We start from the raw sequence: 15,515 nt of genomic DNA, 5'->3' as shown, positions 1-15,515 counted from the left end.
AAAGGCCATAAGAAGGCCTTCCTGAGCAGAATTTAGGAAAACTCCAAGCCTTTCTACAAGTATGTGAGGAACAGGAGGAAGAGCCGTGTGAGAATAGGACCAATCAGGTGCGATGGTGGAAATGTGTCCATGGAGTTGAAGGAGGTACCAGAGGTACTTAATGAATATTTTGCTTCAATATTCACTAGGAAAAAGGACATTGGCAATTGTGGGGATGACTTACAGCAGACTGAAATGCTTGAGAGTATAGACATCAAGAAAGAGGATGTGCTGGAGCTCTTGAAAGGTATTGTTAGATAAGTTGCTGGGTCCAGATGTACCCCTGGCTACTGTGGGAAGTGAGGGAATAGATTGGTGAGCCTTTGGCAATGACCTTTGCATCATCAATAGCAATGGGAGAATTACCAGAGGATTGCAGATGTCATTCCATTATTCAAGAAAGGGAGTAGAGATAACCCAGGAAATTATAAACCAGTGAAGTTGTTGGAGAAGATCCTGGGAGGCAGGATTTATGAGCATTTGCAGAGACAATCTGATAAGCGATGGACAACATGACTTTGTCAAGGGCATGCCGTGCCTTAGAAGCCTGAAAGAATTCCTTGAGAATGTAACTAAATACATTGATGAAAGTAGAGCAGTGGATATAGTGTATATGGATTTCAGTAAGACATTTGATAAGCTTCCCCATGCAAGGCTCCTTCAGAAAGTAAGGAAGCATGAGATCCAAGGGGACCTTGCTTTGTGGATCCAGAATTGGCTTGCTCACAGAAGGCAAAGAGTGGTTGTAAATGGGTCATATTTTGCATGGAGGTCAGTCACCAGTGGTGTGCCTCAGGGATCTGTTCTGGGACCCCTACTCTTCGTGATTTTTATAAATGACCTGGATGAGGAAGTAGAAGGGTGGGTTAGTAAGTTTGCTGATGACACAAAGGTTAGGGGTGTTGTGGATAGTCTGGAGGGTTGTCAGAGGTTACAGCAGGACATCAATAGGATGCAGAACAAGGCTGAGAAGTGGCAGATGGAGTTCAACCCAGATAAGTGTGAAGTGGTTCTTTATCATAGGTCAAATTTGAAGACAGAGTATAATATTAATGGTAAGACTCTTGGTATTGTGGAGGATCAGAGAGATCTTGAGGTCTGTGTTGATAAGACTCAAAGCTGCTGTGCAGGTTTATAGTATTATTAAGAAGGCGTGTGGTGTGTTGGCCTTCATCAAATGTGGGATTGAGTTCAAGATGGGAAGTAATGTTAAAGCTATACAAGACCTTATTTATACCCCACTTGGAGTTCAGTTCTGGTCATCTCACTACAGAAGGATGTGGATACTAAAGAGAGAGTACAGAGGAGACTTACAAGGATGTTGCCTGGATTGGAGAGTATACCTTATGAGAGTAGGTTGAGTGAATTTTTTCTTTTTTGCTTTGGAGCGACAGAGGATGAGCAGTGACCTGACAGAGGTGTATAAGATGATGAGAGACATTGACTGCGTGGATAGTCAGAGGCTTTTACACGAGGGACATAGGTGCTTAAAAGCAGGTACAGGGAGGATGGCAGAGGCAAATTTTTCACAGAGGGTGGTGGGTGCGTGGAATGCATTGCCATGACAGTGGTAGAGGCGGATACAATAGGGTCTTTAAGAGACTCTCAGATAGGTAGCTACATGGAGCTTAGAAAAATTGAGGGCTATGTGGTAAGGAAATTCTAGGCAATTTCTAGAGTAGGTTACACGGTCGGCACAACATTGTGGGCTGAAGGGCCTGTAATGTGCTGTAAATTTCTACAGCACGATATAGAACTGGGACAAGAGCAAAAGTGTATGAAGGAGATTTGTTGAAATTACAGGTGCTAAAGTCTGGAATACACTGAGAGAGAGGGTGTATTGAAAGCAGCTCTAGTGTAGTGTTGGCAAGAAAATTGAAAGGATGGTTGGGGAGGTGAAAGCTGGTGTAGTGGAACTGGCAGGACGGCTCTTTCATCAAGCTAGTACAGACTTGATGGGCCTCTGTGTAAGTATATGCTGTGACTTTGTATGGGCAGACTTTGCTACACTGAGTACCAGGCACGGCTTTCGTTGGGAAGTATTGCTGTCAGGAGCATGCTCTGTATCTTGCTCCTTACATTAGCCTACAGACAAGAGTTGAGAGAAATCCCCACCTGCTGGTGATTTTCCAGTCCAGAGAGCTTGAATTTTGTAAACTGGCAGATGTTAGCTGTGTAATTTTATTGTTCCATTGTCCTTTCCCAACTGCACATTATGGAGATAAGCCTTTCACCAGGCCAAGGGCAAAATAAAATAACATCAGATATTTGCAGTGACTAGAGTTTCTCCAGCACTTTGTGTGACTGCGCTTTAATTCAACTCCTTTCAGGAGCTGGATGATGACATTAAAAATAAACACATTCACAGGGTAATGTTTTGACTCTAGAATGGTAGCTAATGTTCATTCAATGGATGCAGACACTTAATGGTGCAGGAAATAAATAATTAATGCTTGTGGGTGGCAGAGGATGTGGGTAAAGAAGAACTCTGGTGTGTCTGTCCACAGATCCCTGATGATATGAACAATTTCAGGTAATCCTCACCTCCCCTGTATCTCTGACCAACCCACTTCCAGCCTTTCCACTTCTGTTCTCTTTCCCTTACCCCACCCCCCCCCCAACATCTACCTGTTTCCCCTCCCACTCATCGACTCAAGCATTTCACCTACTGGCTCCCCCACCTCCCCATCTGTTTCTGCCCTATCTCACTATTCCTCCCTATGCTGACCACTCTTATTCCTGAACCACTGACAGTACCTCCACCCCAATGCTACTCTTCAACCCGAGTTCATTGTGCCAGATCGCAGAGGCCACTGTCTTGTGTCTTCTCGTAATTTGCAGAAAGACCAATGAGATGATTAAAAAGCCACGCAGGATAGTTTCCTTACTTGACTATCGGAGCAGGGAAGTTATGCTGTAAGTGTATACAATAGTAATTGGGAACAGTTAAGGAAAGTTGTGCCTCTCATGTGAGGTGTGGCAATCTTGGGGGATCTCCCCTGTCCCGCAGAGTCACATCTGCCAGAAGTGCATGCGGCTGGGCGATCTGGAAGACCGTGTGAGGAATCTGGAGCAGCAGCTGGATGTCCTTCAACTCATAAGGGAGAATGAGGCAATCATAGTTGAGAGCTATGGAGGGAGTCACACCTAGGCTGCCAGAAGCAGGTCGTTGGGTGACAGTCCGAGGGGGGAAAGCGAAGGTGAGTAGACAGGTAGTACAGAGCACCCCTGTAGCCATTCCCCTGAATAATAAGTTTACCGTCCTGGATGCTGTTGGCGGGGCGACCGACCAGGGCTGAGCCACGGTGGCAGGGCCTCTAGCACTGAGTCTGACCCTATGGTGCAGATGGATGGGACGGAGAAGAGGAGAGCTGTCGTCATTGGAGACTCTATAGTCAGGGGAGCAGACAGGAGATTTTGTGGACGTGAGAAAGAAACCCATATGGTTTGTTGCCTCCCGGGTGCCAGGGTCCGGGATGTCTCTGACCGGGTGCACGACATCCTGGTATGAGAGGGAAAGCAACCAGAAGTCATGTTAGATGTTGGTACCAATGACATAGGCAGGAAGAGGGATGAGGGTCCTGAAGTGTGAGTTTTGGGAACTAGGCAGAAGGCTGAAGAACAGGGTGGCGTTCTCAGGATTGCTGCCAATGCTACGTGATAGTGATGGTAAGAATTGGAGAAGATGGCAGTTGAATGCGTGGCTGAGGAGTTGGTGCAGGGGGCAGGGTTTTAGATTTTTGGATCATTGGGATCTGTTCTGGGGAAGGTGAGACCTGTACAGATTGGATGGGTTGCGCCTGAACTCAAGGGGGAGCAATATCCTTGCTGGTAGGTTTGCTAGCATGGTTCGGGAGGGTTTAAACTAATTTGCAAGGGGGATGGGACCAATAGAACAGTGAAAGAAGTGCATGGAGTAAAGCCAAATCTAACATATAGAGAGGCTTTGAGGAAAGACCAGCAGTATAAAGGGTGTAAGGGTAGTAAGGTAGAAGGGCTAAAGTGTGTGTACTTCAATGCAAGAAGCAGCAGGAACAAAGGTGATGAACTCAGAGCTTGAATATATACATGGCATTATGATGTAGTGGCCATTACGGAGACTTGGCTGGCACCAGGGCAGGAATGGATTCTCAATATTCCTGGATTTCAGTGCTTTAAAAGGGATAGAGAGGGGGGGAAAGGGGAGGAGGGGTGGCATTACTGGTCAGGGATGCTATTACAGCTACAGAAAGGGTGGATAATGTATCAGGATTCTCTTTTGAGTCAATATGGGTGGAAGTCAGGAACAGGAAGGGAGCAGTTACTCTACTGGGGGTATTCTATAGGCCCCCTGATAGCAGCAGAGATACCAAGGGGCAGATTGGGAGGTAGAGTTTGGAAAGGTACAAAAATACCAGGGTTGTTATCATGGGTGACTTTAACTTCCCTAATATTATTTGGCACCTGATTAGTTCCAATAGTTTAGACAAGGCAGAGTTTGTTAAGTGTGTCCAGGATGGATTCCTGTCACAGTATGTTGACAGGCCGACTAGGGGGAATGCCACACTAGATCTAGTATTAGGTAACGAACCAGGTCAGGTCACAGATCTCTCAGTGGGTGAGCAGCTGGGAGACAGTGACCACCACTCCCTGGCCTTTAGCATTATCATGGAAAAGGATAGAATCAGGGGACAGGAAAACTTTTAATTGGTGATGGGGAAATTATGAGGCTATAAGGCTAGGACTTGCGGGTGTGAATTAGGATGATGTTTTGCAGGGAAATGTACTATGGGCATGTGGTCGACGTTTAAGAATATCTTGCAGAATGTTAGGGATAAATTTGTCCCGGTGAGGAAGATAAAGAATGGTAGGGTGAAGGAACCATGGGTGACAAGTGAGGTGGAAAATCTAGTCAGGTGGAAGAAGGCAGTATACATGAGGTTTAGGAAGCAAGGATCAAATGGGTCTATTGAGGAATATAGGGTAGCAAGAAAGGAGCTTAAGAAGGGGCTGAGGAGAGCAAGAAGGCCTTGGCGAGTAGGGTAAAGGAAAACCCCAAGGCATTCTTCAATTATGTGAAGAACAAAAGGATGACAGGAGTGAAGGTAGGACCGATTAGAGATAAAGGTGGGAAGATGTGCCTGGAGGCTATTGAAGTGAAGGAGGTCCTTAATGAATAACTCTCTTTGGTATTCACCAGTGAGAGGAAACTTGATGGTGGTGAGGACAATATGAGTGAGGTTGATGTTCTGGAGCATGTTGGTATTAAGGGAGAGGAGGTGTTGGAGTTGCTAAAATACATTAGGTCAGATAAATCCCCAGGGCCTAACGGGATATTCCCCAGGCTGCTCCACGAGGCGAGGGAAGAGATTGCAGAGCCACTGGCTAGGATCTTTATGTCCTCGTTGTCCACAGGAATGGTACCGGAGGATTGAAGGGAGGTGAATGTTCAAAAAAGGTAGTAGGGATAGTCTGGCTAATTATAGACCAGTGAGCCTTACATCTGTGGTGGGAAAGCTGTTGGAAAAGATTCTTAGAGAGAAGATCTATGGGCATTTAGAGAATCATGATCTGATCAGGGACAGTCAACATGGCTTTGTGAAGGGCAGATCGTGCCTAACAAGCCTGATAGAGTCCTTTGAGGAGGTGACCAGGCATATAGATGAGGGTAGTGCAGTGGATGTGATCTACATGGATTTTAGTATGGCATTTGACAAGGTTCCACACGGTAGGCTTATTCAGAAAGTCAGAAGGCATGGGATCCAGGGAAGTTTGGCCAGGTGGATTCAGAATTGGCTTGCCTGCAGAAAGCAGAGGGTCATGGTGGAGGGAATACAGTCAGATTGGAGGGTTGTAACTAGTGGTGTCCCACAAGGATTGGTTCTGGGACCCCTATTTTTTGCGATATTTATTAACAACCTGGATGTGGGGCTAGAAGGGTGGGTTGACAAGTTGGCAGACAACACAAAGTTTGGTGGTGTTGTGGATAGTGTAGAGGATTGTCGAAGATTGCAGAGAGACATTGATAGGATGCAGAAGTGGGCTGAGAAGTGGCAGGTGGAGTTCAACCCGGAGAAGTGTGAGGTGGTACACTTTGGAAGGACAAACTCCAAGGCAGAGTACAAAGTAAATGGCAGGATACTTGGTAGTGTGGAGAAGCAGAGGGATCAGGGGGTACATGTCCACAGGTCCCTGAAAGTTGCCTCACAGGTAGATAGGGTAGTTAAGAAAGCTTATGGGGTGTTAGCTTTCATAAGTCAAGGGATAGAGTTTAAGAGTCACAAGGTAATGATGCAGCTCTATAAAACTCTGGTTAGGCCACACTTGGAGTACTGTGTCCAGTTCTGGTTGCCTCACTATAGGATGGATGTGGAAGCATTGGAAAGGGTACAAAAGAGATTTACCAGGATGCTGCCTGGTTTAGAGAGTATGCATTATGATCAGAGATTAAGGGAGCTAGGGCTTTACTCTTTGGAGAGAAGAAGGATGAGAGGAGACATGATAGAGGTCTAGAAGATATTAAGAGGAATAGATAGAGTGGTCAACCAGTGCCTTTTCCCCAGGGCACCACTGCTCAATACAAGAAGACATGGCTTTAAGGTAAAGAATGGGAAGTTCAAGGGGGATATTAGAGGAAAGCTTTTTACTCAGAGAGTGTTTGGTGAGTGGAATGCACTGCTTGAGTCAGTGGTGGAGGCAGATACACTAGTGAAGTTTAAGAGACTACTAGACAGGTATATGGAGGAATTTAAGTTGGGGGGGGTTATATGGGAGGCAGGGTTTGAGGGTCAGCACAACATTGTGGGCTGAAGGACCTGTACTATGCTGTACTGTTCTATGTTCTATGTATTGGATTGGGCACAGAAGACAATCGTGAGGATATTGCCAGGACTGTAGCGTTGTAGTGAGGAGGAAAGACTGGATAAAATGGACATGTTTTCCTTGGAGCAGATGAGCACTGGATCCTGAAGGAGCAGCGGAGCATGAAGGAGAAGTGGAGCACTGGATCCTGAAAGACTGTGGAGCCTGAAGCAGGTGTTTGAGATGTAAACAAATATGAGGAGCCTAGGTGAATTAAATTTGGAAGGAGAGACAGTGTCTGTGGGGTAAAGGTTTCCAATGTCTCTAGGTAGATAGCTGAGGCCCCTCAAGTTCTTATTAAATCTCTCCCCACTTTCTCTATATCTACACTCTCTCATTCTTGATTCCCTAACTCAGTGAAAAAGTCTGTATGCATTCACTGTTTCTCAAATTCAAAGTATATTTATTATCAAAGTATATGTCTCTTTATACAACCCTGAGATTTATTTTCTTGCAGGCATTCACAGTGGAACAAAGAAATACTTTAGAATCAAAGATAAACTACTCACAAAGGCTGACAGCCAAAGTGCATAAGAAGACAAACTGCAAATACAAGAAAAATAACAAACAAATAAATAAATAAATAATACTGAGAACATGAGTTGTAGAATCCTTGAAAGTGAGTCCATAGATTGTAGGACAGTGTCTCTCTAATTCTTTTACACAGCTACATGGGCCAACCATTGTTCTGAGTAGGAAATTTTTACATGGCCTGAAAACTGCAAGGCACTTTAAATGATTTGGTTTATAAGTTGCATACTATGAATATTTAGAATGAAAATTTTAAATTCACATACTTTAGATTTCAAAATTATATTAGCATTATTATAAAAGAAAATTCCAGTGCATGGCAACGAAGGCTATGTGCGCGGGAGCATTTCAGTTACCGTGTGGCTGTGCACCAGTGGAGCTTAGTCTAGTTTAGTGTTGTGGAATCAGTTCAGTGTTGAGGTGAGTGAAGTTATCCACACAGGTTCAGGAGCTTGATAGTTGAGGGGTAATAACTGTTCCTGAAGCTGGTGGTGTAGGACCTCAGGCTCCCGTACCTCCTTTCTGTTGGCAGCAGCAAAAAGGGAGCATGGCCTGGATGGTGCTTTCCTGTGGCAATGTTTCATGCAGATGCTCTCAGTGGGAGTATCTATACCCCTCATGATTTTATAGACCTCTATAAGGTCACCCCCCCCCCCCAGTCTCCTAGTCTAGTCAACTTCTCTCCATAACTGAGTTTCTCAAGTCCTGGCAACACCTTTGTAAATGTCCTCTGCACTCTTTTGTATAGCAGAGTGTCAAAATGGAACACGATTCTCCAAATGCAGTCACAGTTGTGTAGCAGCAGTATAACATCCTAACTTCTGTACTCGATGTCCTGACAGATGAAGGCCAGTGTACCAAATGCGCCTTCACCACACCGTCTACCTGTGACTCCACTTTCAGTGAGCCATATACTTGTACTCCTAGGTGTCTTCGTTCTACAACACTTGCCATTCACTATGAAATTTCTACCTCACTTTGACTTTCCAAAATGGAATGCTTCACACTTATCAATTAAACTCTATTTGCTATTCCTTGGCCCACTCTCCCACTTAATCATGATCCGTCTGTAAATCCTGTTAACCATTGTCACTGTCAATGAATCCAGCTACTTTACTAACATTCCTATCTAAATCATTAAGAAAGATGCCAAACAACAATCTGACCCCTCAAGCACACCACTGGTCACTGGCCACAGGATTGTCCACATTCACTTAATGACTAGATTCCCCCATGGTACTCCCCATTTTACCTTATTACAACCCCCTACCTCCATTTTACCTGCAGATTAACCATGTTCTTTTTTGTCTTTCCCAGTTTTGAGGAAGGGTCTCAGTCTAACCTGAATTACTGATTCGGCTTCTTTCACCTCAGACGCTGACCGACCTGCTAGGTGTTTCCAGCATTTGCTGATTTACTTTTCCTTCATCAGTCCCTGAGTGGCCTTTTGGTTCTGTTGCGGGAAGTGCTTCGCTATCAGATTCTGTTGGTGTGACAGTTTAGGTGAAACTCTCTCGTTGCGGGGACTCTGTAGGGCTAGGATCCCGTAATTGGGAACGTGTTCCAGTGGTTGGGAACAGATCCAGCTGCCGGGATCGGATCCAGAGGTTGGGACAGCGCTGGAATCTGGATCATGTGACGGGTGAACCGCCCATTTTCCTCCCATTTCCGCTGCGAGCGAAGCGAAAAACTAAAGCAAAAGATCCCGATCCGGAACTGATCCCGATTCCGATCCCGATCCCCAAAGGCGCCAGAGCCGATCGCCATCTGATCCGAGCGGAGCCGCGGCTCCAGGTGAGCGCCGGGAAAGAGCCACCGGTCTCGGGCGGCGGATCGGGAGTAAAACTTGTCGACGGGGAGGGAGGAATGGAGGGGTAGAGAGGGAGAGAGGGGTAGTGGGGGAGGAAGGATGTGATAGAGGAGAGAGTGAGAAACGATTGTGAGAGTGAGAGAGCAAAAGTGAGGAGGGTAGAGGTGAAAAAAGGGAAGGAGAAAGAGTGTTGAGGAGGGAGTAGTGAGTGAGAGGGAGAAATGAGGGAGGGGAGAGTGAAAGTGAGAGGAAGCGACAAGAGGAAAATGGAGGGAGAAAGCGGGGCCTGGGCGAGGGAGAGGGAAAAGTGAAGGTGAGGAAGAGGGAGGGGAAATGAGGAAGGGAGCAGTGAATGGGGAGAGGGGCAGGGAGGGATAGCAGTGTGGGCCATGGCAAAAGATGTTGGGGTTAGGAGTGTCTCTGTCCTGGGGTATTTCAGTTTGGAAGTTACAGGTAATCCAGGAGGTATCTCTGTTGCACTCTGAGGAGTTTCATAACATGGGGAAAGTAACTATATGATCTCCAGCCTCTCTTCACAGCCTTCCAGCCCTAGATTATGGGTCTCTGACTGCCAAGGAGAAGGTGGAGTTTAATGTAGGTAGTTTGGTGGAAGCAGTGTCCTCTCTGATTTAACCCATCACACCCCAGTCCATCACTCTCTGGGTTTAAAGAAAGTTGGAATTTATGTTTCTGTCCCACCAACAGCCATCAGGACAGCCCAAGCTGCTTTAGAGTCAGTGCAGGTTTTGTGACCAATAGCCATCTCGACATTGTAATGAAACCACCACTTACCACAGGAGACCTGCTGGCCTTTCCCTACATCTGTCAGTGGTGCAGCCAACTCTGCAACAAGTCAACCTCTAGAGGGCTTTGCTTCAACTCTTGGACCTCAAATAAACCAGAAGATATAGGAGTAGAATTAGGCCATTCAGCTCATTGAGTCCATTCCAACATTTCATCATGGCTGATCTGGGATCCCATTCAACCCAATACGCCTGTCCTCTCACCATATCCCTTGATGCCCTGAACAATCAGGAATCTATCAACTTCCGCTTTAAATATATCCACAGACCTGACCTCCACCACAGTCTGTGTCAGAGCATTCCACAGATACGCCATTCTTTGGCTAAAAACAATTCCTCCTTACTTCTGTTCTAAAAGGTTGCCCCTCAATTTTAATTTTGTGCCCTCTAGTTCTGGATACCCTTCATCAGAGGAAACATCCTCTCCACAGCCACCCTATCTAGTCCTTTCAATATTCGGTAGGTTTCAACGAGATCCCCACACATTCTTCTAAATTCCACTGAGTACGGGCTCAAAGCTGCCAAATGCTCCTCATATGTAAACCCCTTCATTCCCGGAACCATCCTTGTAAACATCTGGACTCTCCAATGACTGTTCATCCTTTCTGAGATATGGGGCCCAAGACTGTTGACAATACTCTAAGTGTGACCAGACTAGTGTCTGATAAAGGCTCAGCATTATCTCCTTGTTTTTATATTCTATTCCCCTTCAAATAAATGCCAAGATTGCATTTGCCTTCTTTACCACAGACTCAACCTGTGAATTAACCTTCTGGGAGTCTTACATGAGGACTCCCAAATCCCCTCGTACCTCTGATGTTTGAATTTTCTCCCTATTTCCATAATAGTCTGCATCATTGTTCCTTTTATTGAAATGGATTATCATACAGTTCCCAACACTGTATTCCATCTGTCACTTTTTGCCTATTCTTCCAATTTGTTTCAGTCCTGCTGCAACTCATTGCTCCCTCAGCACTACCGACCCCTCCACCTATCTTTGTATCATCCACAAACTTTGCCACAAAGCCATCAATTCCACTGTCTTAAGTCACTGACAAACAATGTGAAAAGTAGTGATCCTAACACTGACCCCTGAAGAACACCACTAGTCACTGGCAGCCAACCAGAATAGGTCCCTTTTATTCCCACTTGCTGCCTCCTGCCTGTCAGCCATTCCTCTATCCATGTTAGTATTTTTTCTGTAATGCCATAGAATTTTATCTTGTTAAGCAGCCTCATGTGAAGCACCTTGTCAAATGCTTTCTGAAAATCAAACAAAATTACATCCATTGTCTCTCTTTCATCCCCCTGCTTGTTATTTCCTCGAAGAATTCGAAAACATTTGTCAGGCCAGATTTCCCTTGAAGAAACCATACTGACTTGGTCTTATTTTATCATTAGTCTCCAAGTACTCTAAAACTTCAACCTTAATAATGGACTCCAACACTCCCAACCACTGAGGTTAGGCTAACTAGGCTATAATTTCCTCTAGTTTGTCTTCCTCCCTTCCAATTCTCTGGGACCATGTCAGAATCAAGTGATTCTTGAAAGATCATGACCAATACATCCTTTATCTCTTCAGCGACCTCTTTTAGGACTCTGGAATGTAGTCCACATGATCCAGGTGACTTATCCACCTTATTACCCTTGAATTTGTTCCTGCTCCCTGACACTCGTGGACATCTGGCATACAGCTAGTGATTTCCACAGTGAAGACTGAAGCAAAGTACCCATTAAGATCATCTCCCATTTCTTTGACCCCCATTACTACCTCAGCAGCATCATTTTCCAGTGGTCCAATATCAACACTCACCTCCCTTTTATTCTTTATACGACTGAAAAAACTTTCAGTATCCTGCTTTATATATTTCGCTAGTTTGCCCTCATATTTCATCTTATCCCTTCTTATAGCTTTTTTTGTTGCCTTTTGTTGGATTTTAAAAGCTTCTCAACCATCCAAATTCCCACTCAGTCTGCTACCCTATGTGCCCTTTCCTTGGCTTTTATGCATTCCCTAACTTCCCTTATCAGCCACGGTTGACATTTGAGAACTTCTTCCTCTGTGGGACATAAATATCCTGCGCCTTGTGAACTATTTTCAGAAACTTCAGCCATATCTGTTCTGCCATCATCCCCACCAGTATCCTCCTCCAATCCACCTGGGCAAGCTCCTCTCTCATGCCTCTGTGATTCTCTTTATTGCATTGCGATACTGATACACCTGAGTTTGCTTTTCCCTCTCAAATTGTAGTATGAATTCAATCATATTATGATCACTGCCTTCTAAGGATTCCTTTACGTTAAGGTCCCTAATAAGATCTGGCTTATTGCACAACACGCAAACTAAGATAGACTTTGCTCGAGTAGGCTCGAGCACAAGCTGCTCTGAAAAGCCATCTCATAGGCATTCAACAATTCCCTATCTTGCGATCTGACAGCAACCTGATTTTCCCATTCCCCTTGCATTTTGAAGTCCCCCATTACAATTGTGACATTACCCTTATTACATGCCCTTTCCTGCTCCCTTTGCAATCTCAACCCCGCATCTTGGCTACTATTCGCTCTTATGAATGATGGGAACCAGGGTGATAGAGCTGAGGATGAGCCAGCAATTTTACAAGTAGATGATGGGTGTAACATGAATGTAAGAAAGGACAAGCCAATGATTGGATACAAATGCAGAGAGAGCAAAGAGTTAAATTTTACCACAGAGGCAAAATTCAAAAGAGCGAAGAATGCAGGACTGAAGGTGCTGTATTTAAATGTGTGTAGTATTTGGAATAAGGTGGACAAACTCATGGCAGAATTAGAGATTAGTTGGTATGACATTGTGGGCCTCACTAAATTGTGGCTGAAAGAAGGCCATTGTTAGGATCTTAACATCAAAGGATATGCTTTGTAACGAAAGGACAAGCAGAAAGTAATAGGCGGTGGTGTTGCTCTGTTGGTAAGAGATGGAATTACATCTTTAGAAAGAGGTGACATAGGGTCAGAGACTGTAGAATCTTTGTGTGTGGAGTTAAGGAATTGCAAGGATAAAAAAAAACCCATTATGGGGATCATATATAGGCCCCCAAACAGCAGCCAAGATGTGGGGTTCAGATTACAAAGGGAGCTGGGAAAGGCATGTAATAAGGGTAATGATACAATTGTAATGGGGGAGTTCAGTATGCAAGGGAATTGGGAAAATCAGTTTGGTGTCTGATCGCAGAGAATGAATTTGTCGAATGCCTACTAAATGGCTTTTCAGAGCAGCTTGTGCTTGAGCCTACTCGGGGAAAGTCTATCTTAGATTGGGTGTTGTGTAATAACCCAGATCTTATTAGGGAACTTAATGTAAAGGAACACCTATGAGACAGATATCACAATGTAATTGAATTCATACTGCAGTTTGAGAGGGGAAGCATAACTCACATATATCAGTATCGCAATGGAATAAAGGGAATTAGAGACACATGATAGAGCAGCTGGCCCAGGTGGACTGGGAGGAATACTGACGGGATGACGGCAGAGCAGAGATGACTCAAGTTTCTGGGACTTCACAAGGCGCAGGATAGATATAGACAATAGGTGCAGAAGTAGACCATTCGGCCCTTCGAGCCTGCACCATCATTCCGAGATCATGGCTGATCATCTACTATCAATACCCGGTTCCTGCCTTGTCCCCATATACGTTGATTCCCCTATCCATAAGATACCTATCTAGCTCCTTCTTGAAAGCATCCAGAGAATTGGCCTCCACTGCCTTCTGAGGCAGTACATTCCAGACCCCCACAACTCTCTGGGAGAAGAAGTTTTTCCTTAACTCTGTCCTAAATGACCTACCCTTTATTCTCAAACCATGCCCTCTGGTACTGGACTCTCCCAGCATCTGGAACATATTTCCTGCCTCTATCATGTCCAATCCCTTAATAATCTTATATGTTGCAATCAGATCCCCTCTCAATCTCCTTAATTCCAGCGTGTACAAGCCCAGTCTCTCTAACCTCTCTGCGTAAGACAGTCCTGACATCCCAGGAATTAACCTTGTCCCACAGAGGAAGAAATTCTCAAATGGCAGGGGTAGATAACCGTGACGAACCAAGGACGTTAAGGACTGCACAAAAGCCAAGGAAAGGACATGTAAGGTGGCAAAAGTGAGTGAGAAGTTGTAAGATTGGGAAGCTTTTAAAATCCAACAAAAGGCAAGTAAAAAAGCTGTGAGAAGGGAAAAGATGAAATATTAGGGCAGACTAGCCAATAATATGAAGCAGGATGCCAAATGTTTTTTCAGTTATTTAAAAGTAAAAGGGAGGTGAGGTTGATATTGAACCCTGGAAAATGATCTTTGTGAGGTAGTAATGGGGGACAAAGAAATGGCTGAAGAACTTAATTGGTTCTTCTAATGGAACTTCATGGTAGAAGATACCAGCAGTGTGCCAGAGGTCCGTGAATGTCAGGGAGCGGGAGCCATTGCTATTATGAAGGAAAAAGGGCTAGGCAAACTGAAAGGTCTTAAGGTGGATAAGTCACCTGGGCCAGATGGACTATAGAATCCTGAGTACTGAGAGAGGTTGCTGAAGACAATGGATGCATTGGTCATGATCTTTCAAGAATCACTTGGTTCTGGCGTGGTCCTGGAGGCCTGGAAAATTGCAAATATCACTTCACTTTTTAAGAAGGGAGGAAGGCAATAGAAAGGAAATTATAAGCCAATTAGTCTAATCTCAGTGGTTGGGAAAGTGTTGGAGTCTATTATTAAGGATGAGGTTTCGAGGTTCTTGGAGACTAATGATAAAACAATTCAATGCCAGCATGGTTGCTGTGAAGGAAAATCTTGCTTGACAAATCTTGGAATTCTTTGAGGAAGTAATAAGCAGGATGGACAAAAGAGAGGCAGTGAATGCTATTTACTTGGATTTTCAGAAGGCATTTGATAAGGTGCCACATATGAGGCTGCTTAACAAAATACCTATGGTATTACAGGAAGGATACTGGCATGGATAGTGGAATGGCTGACAGACAGGAGGCAGTGAGTGGGAATAAAGGGATCCTTTTCTGGTTGGCTGCTGGTGACTAGTGGTGTTCATCAGGGGTCAGTATTGGGACTGATACATTTCACAATGTTTGTCAATGACTTATATAATGGAATCAATGGTATTGTGGCAGAGTTTGCAGATGATACAAAGATAGATGAAAGGTCGGTAGTGCTGAGGAAGCAATTGCAGCAGGAGTTAGACAAATTGGAAGAATGGGCAAAAAAATGGCAGATGGAATACAGTGTTGGGAAATGTATGATAATGCATTTTGGTAAAAGGAACAATAGTGTGGACTATTATCTAAATGGGGAGAAGGTTCAAACATCAGAGGTGCAGAGGGACTTGGGAGTGCTTGTGCAAGTCTCCCAGAAGGTTAATTTACAGGTTGAGTCTGTGGTAAAGAAGGCAAGTGCCATGTTGGCATTTATTTCAAAGGGAATAGAATATAAATGTAAGGAGATAATGCTGAACCTT

At 44.6% G+C, this 15,515-nt stretch overlaps 1 protein-coding gene across 1 annotated transcript in view; it reads left to right on the top strand.

The window, feature by feature from the left end:
• The first annotated feature begins 9,045 nt into the window (after nucleotides 1–9,045).
• The window catches only part of LOC132398742 (tetraspanin-9-like), a 122,792-nt gene continuing 116,322 nt past the window's right edge, over nucleotides 9,046–15,515 (top strand). The window contains exon 1 of the mRNA XM_059978605.1: nucleotides 9,046–9,204. The gene's annotated coding sequence lies outside the window, so the exon portion shown is untranslated. The remainder of the gene's footprint in view (nucleotides 9,205–15,515) is intronic.

This window comes from Hypanus sabinus, chromosome 8 (assembly GCF_030144855.1).
Source record: "Hypanus sabinus isolate sHypSab1 chromosome 8, sHypSab1.hap1, whole genome shotgun sequence".
In the NCBI taxonomy this organism is placed as follows: Eukaryota; Metazoa; Chordata; class Chondrichthyes; order Myliobatiformes; family Dasyatidae; genus Hypanus; species Hypanus sabinus.
Note: the sequence above shows the minus strand (reverse complement) of the source record. Positions and strands in the feature narration are given on the sequence as shown.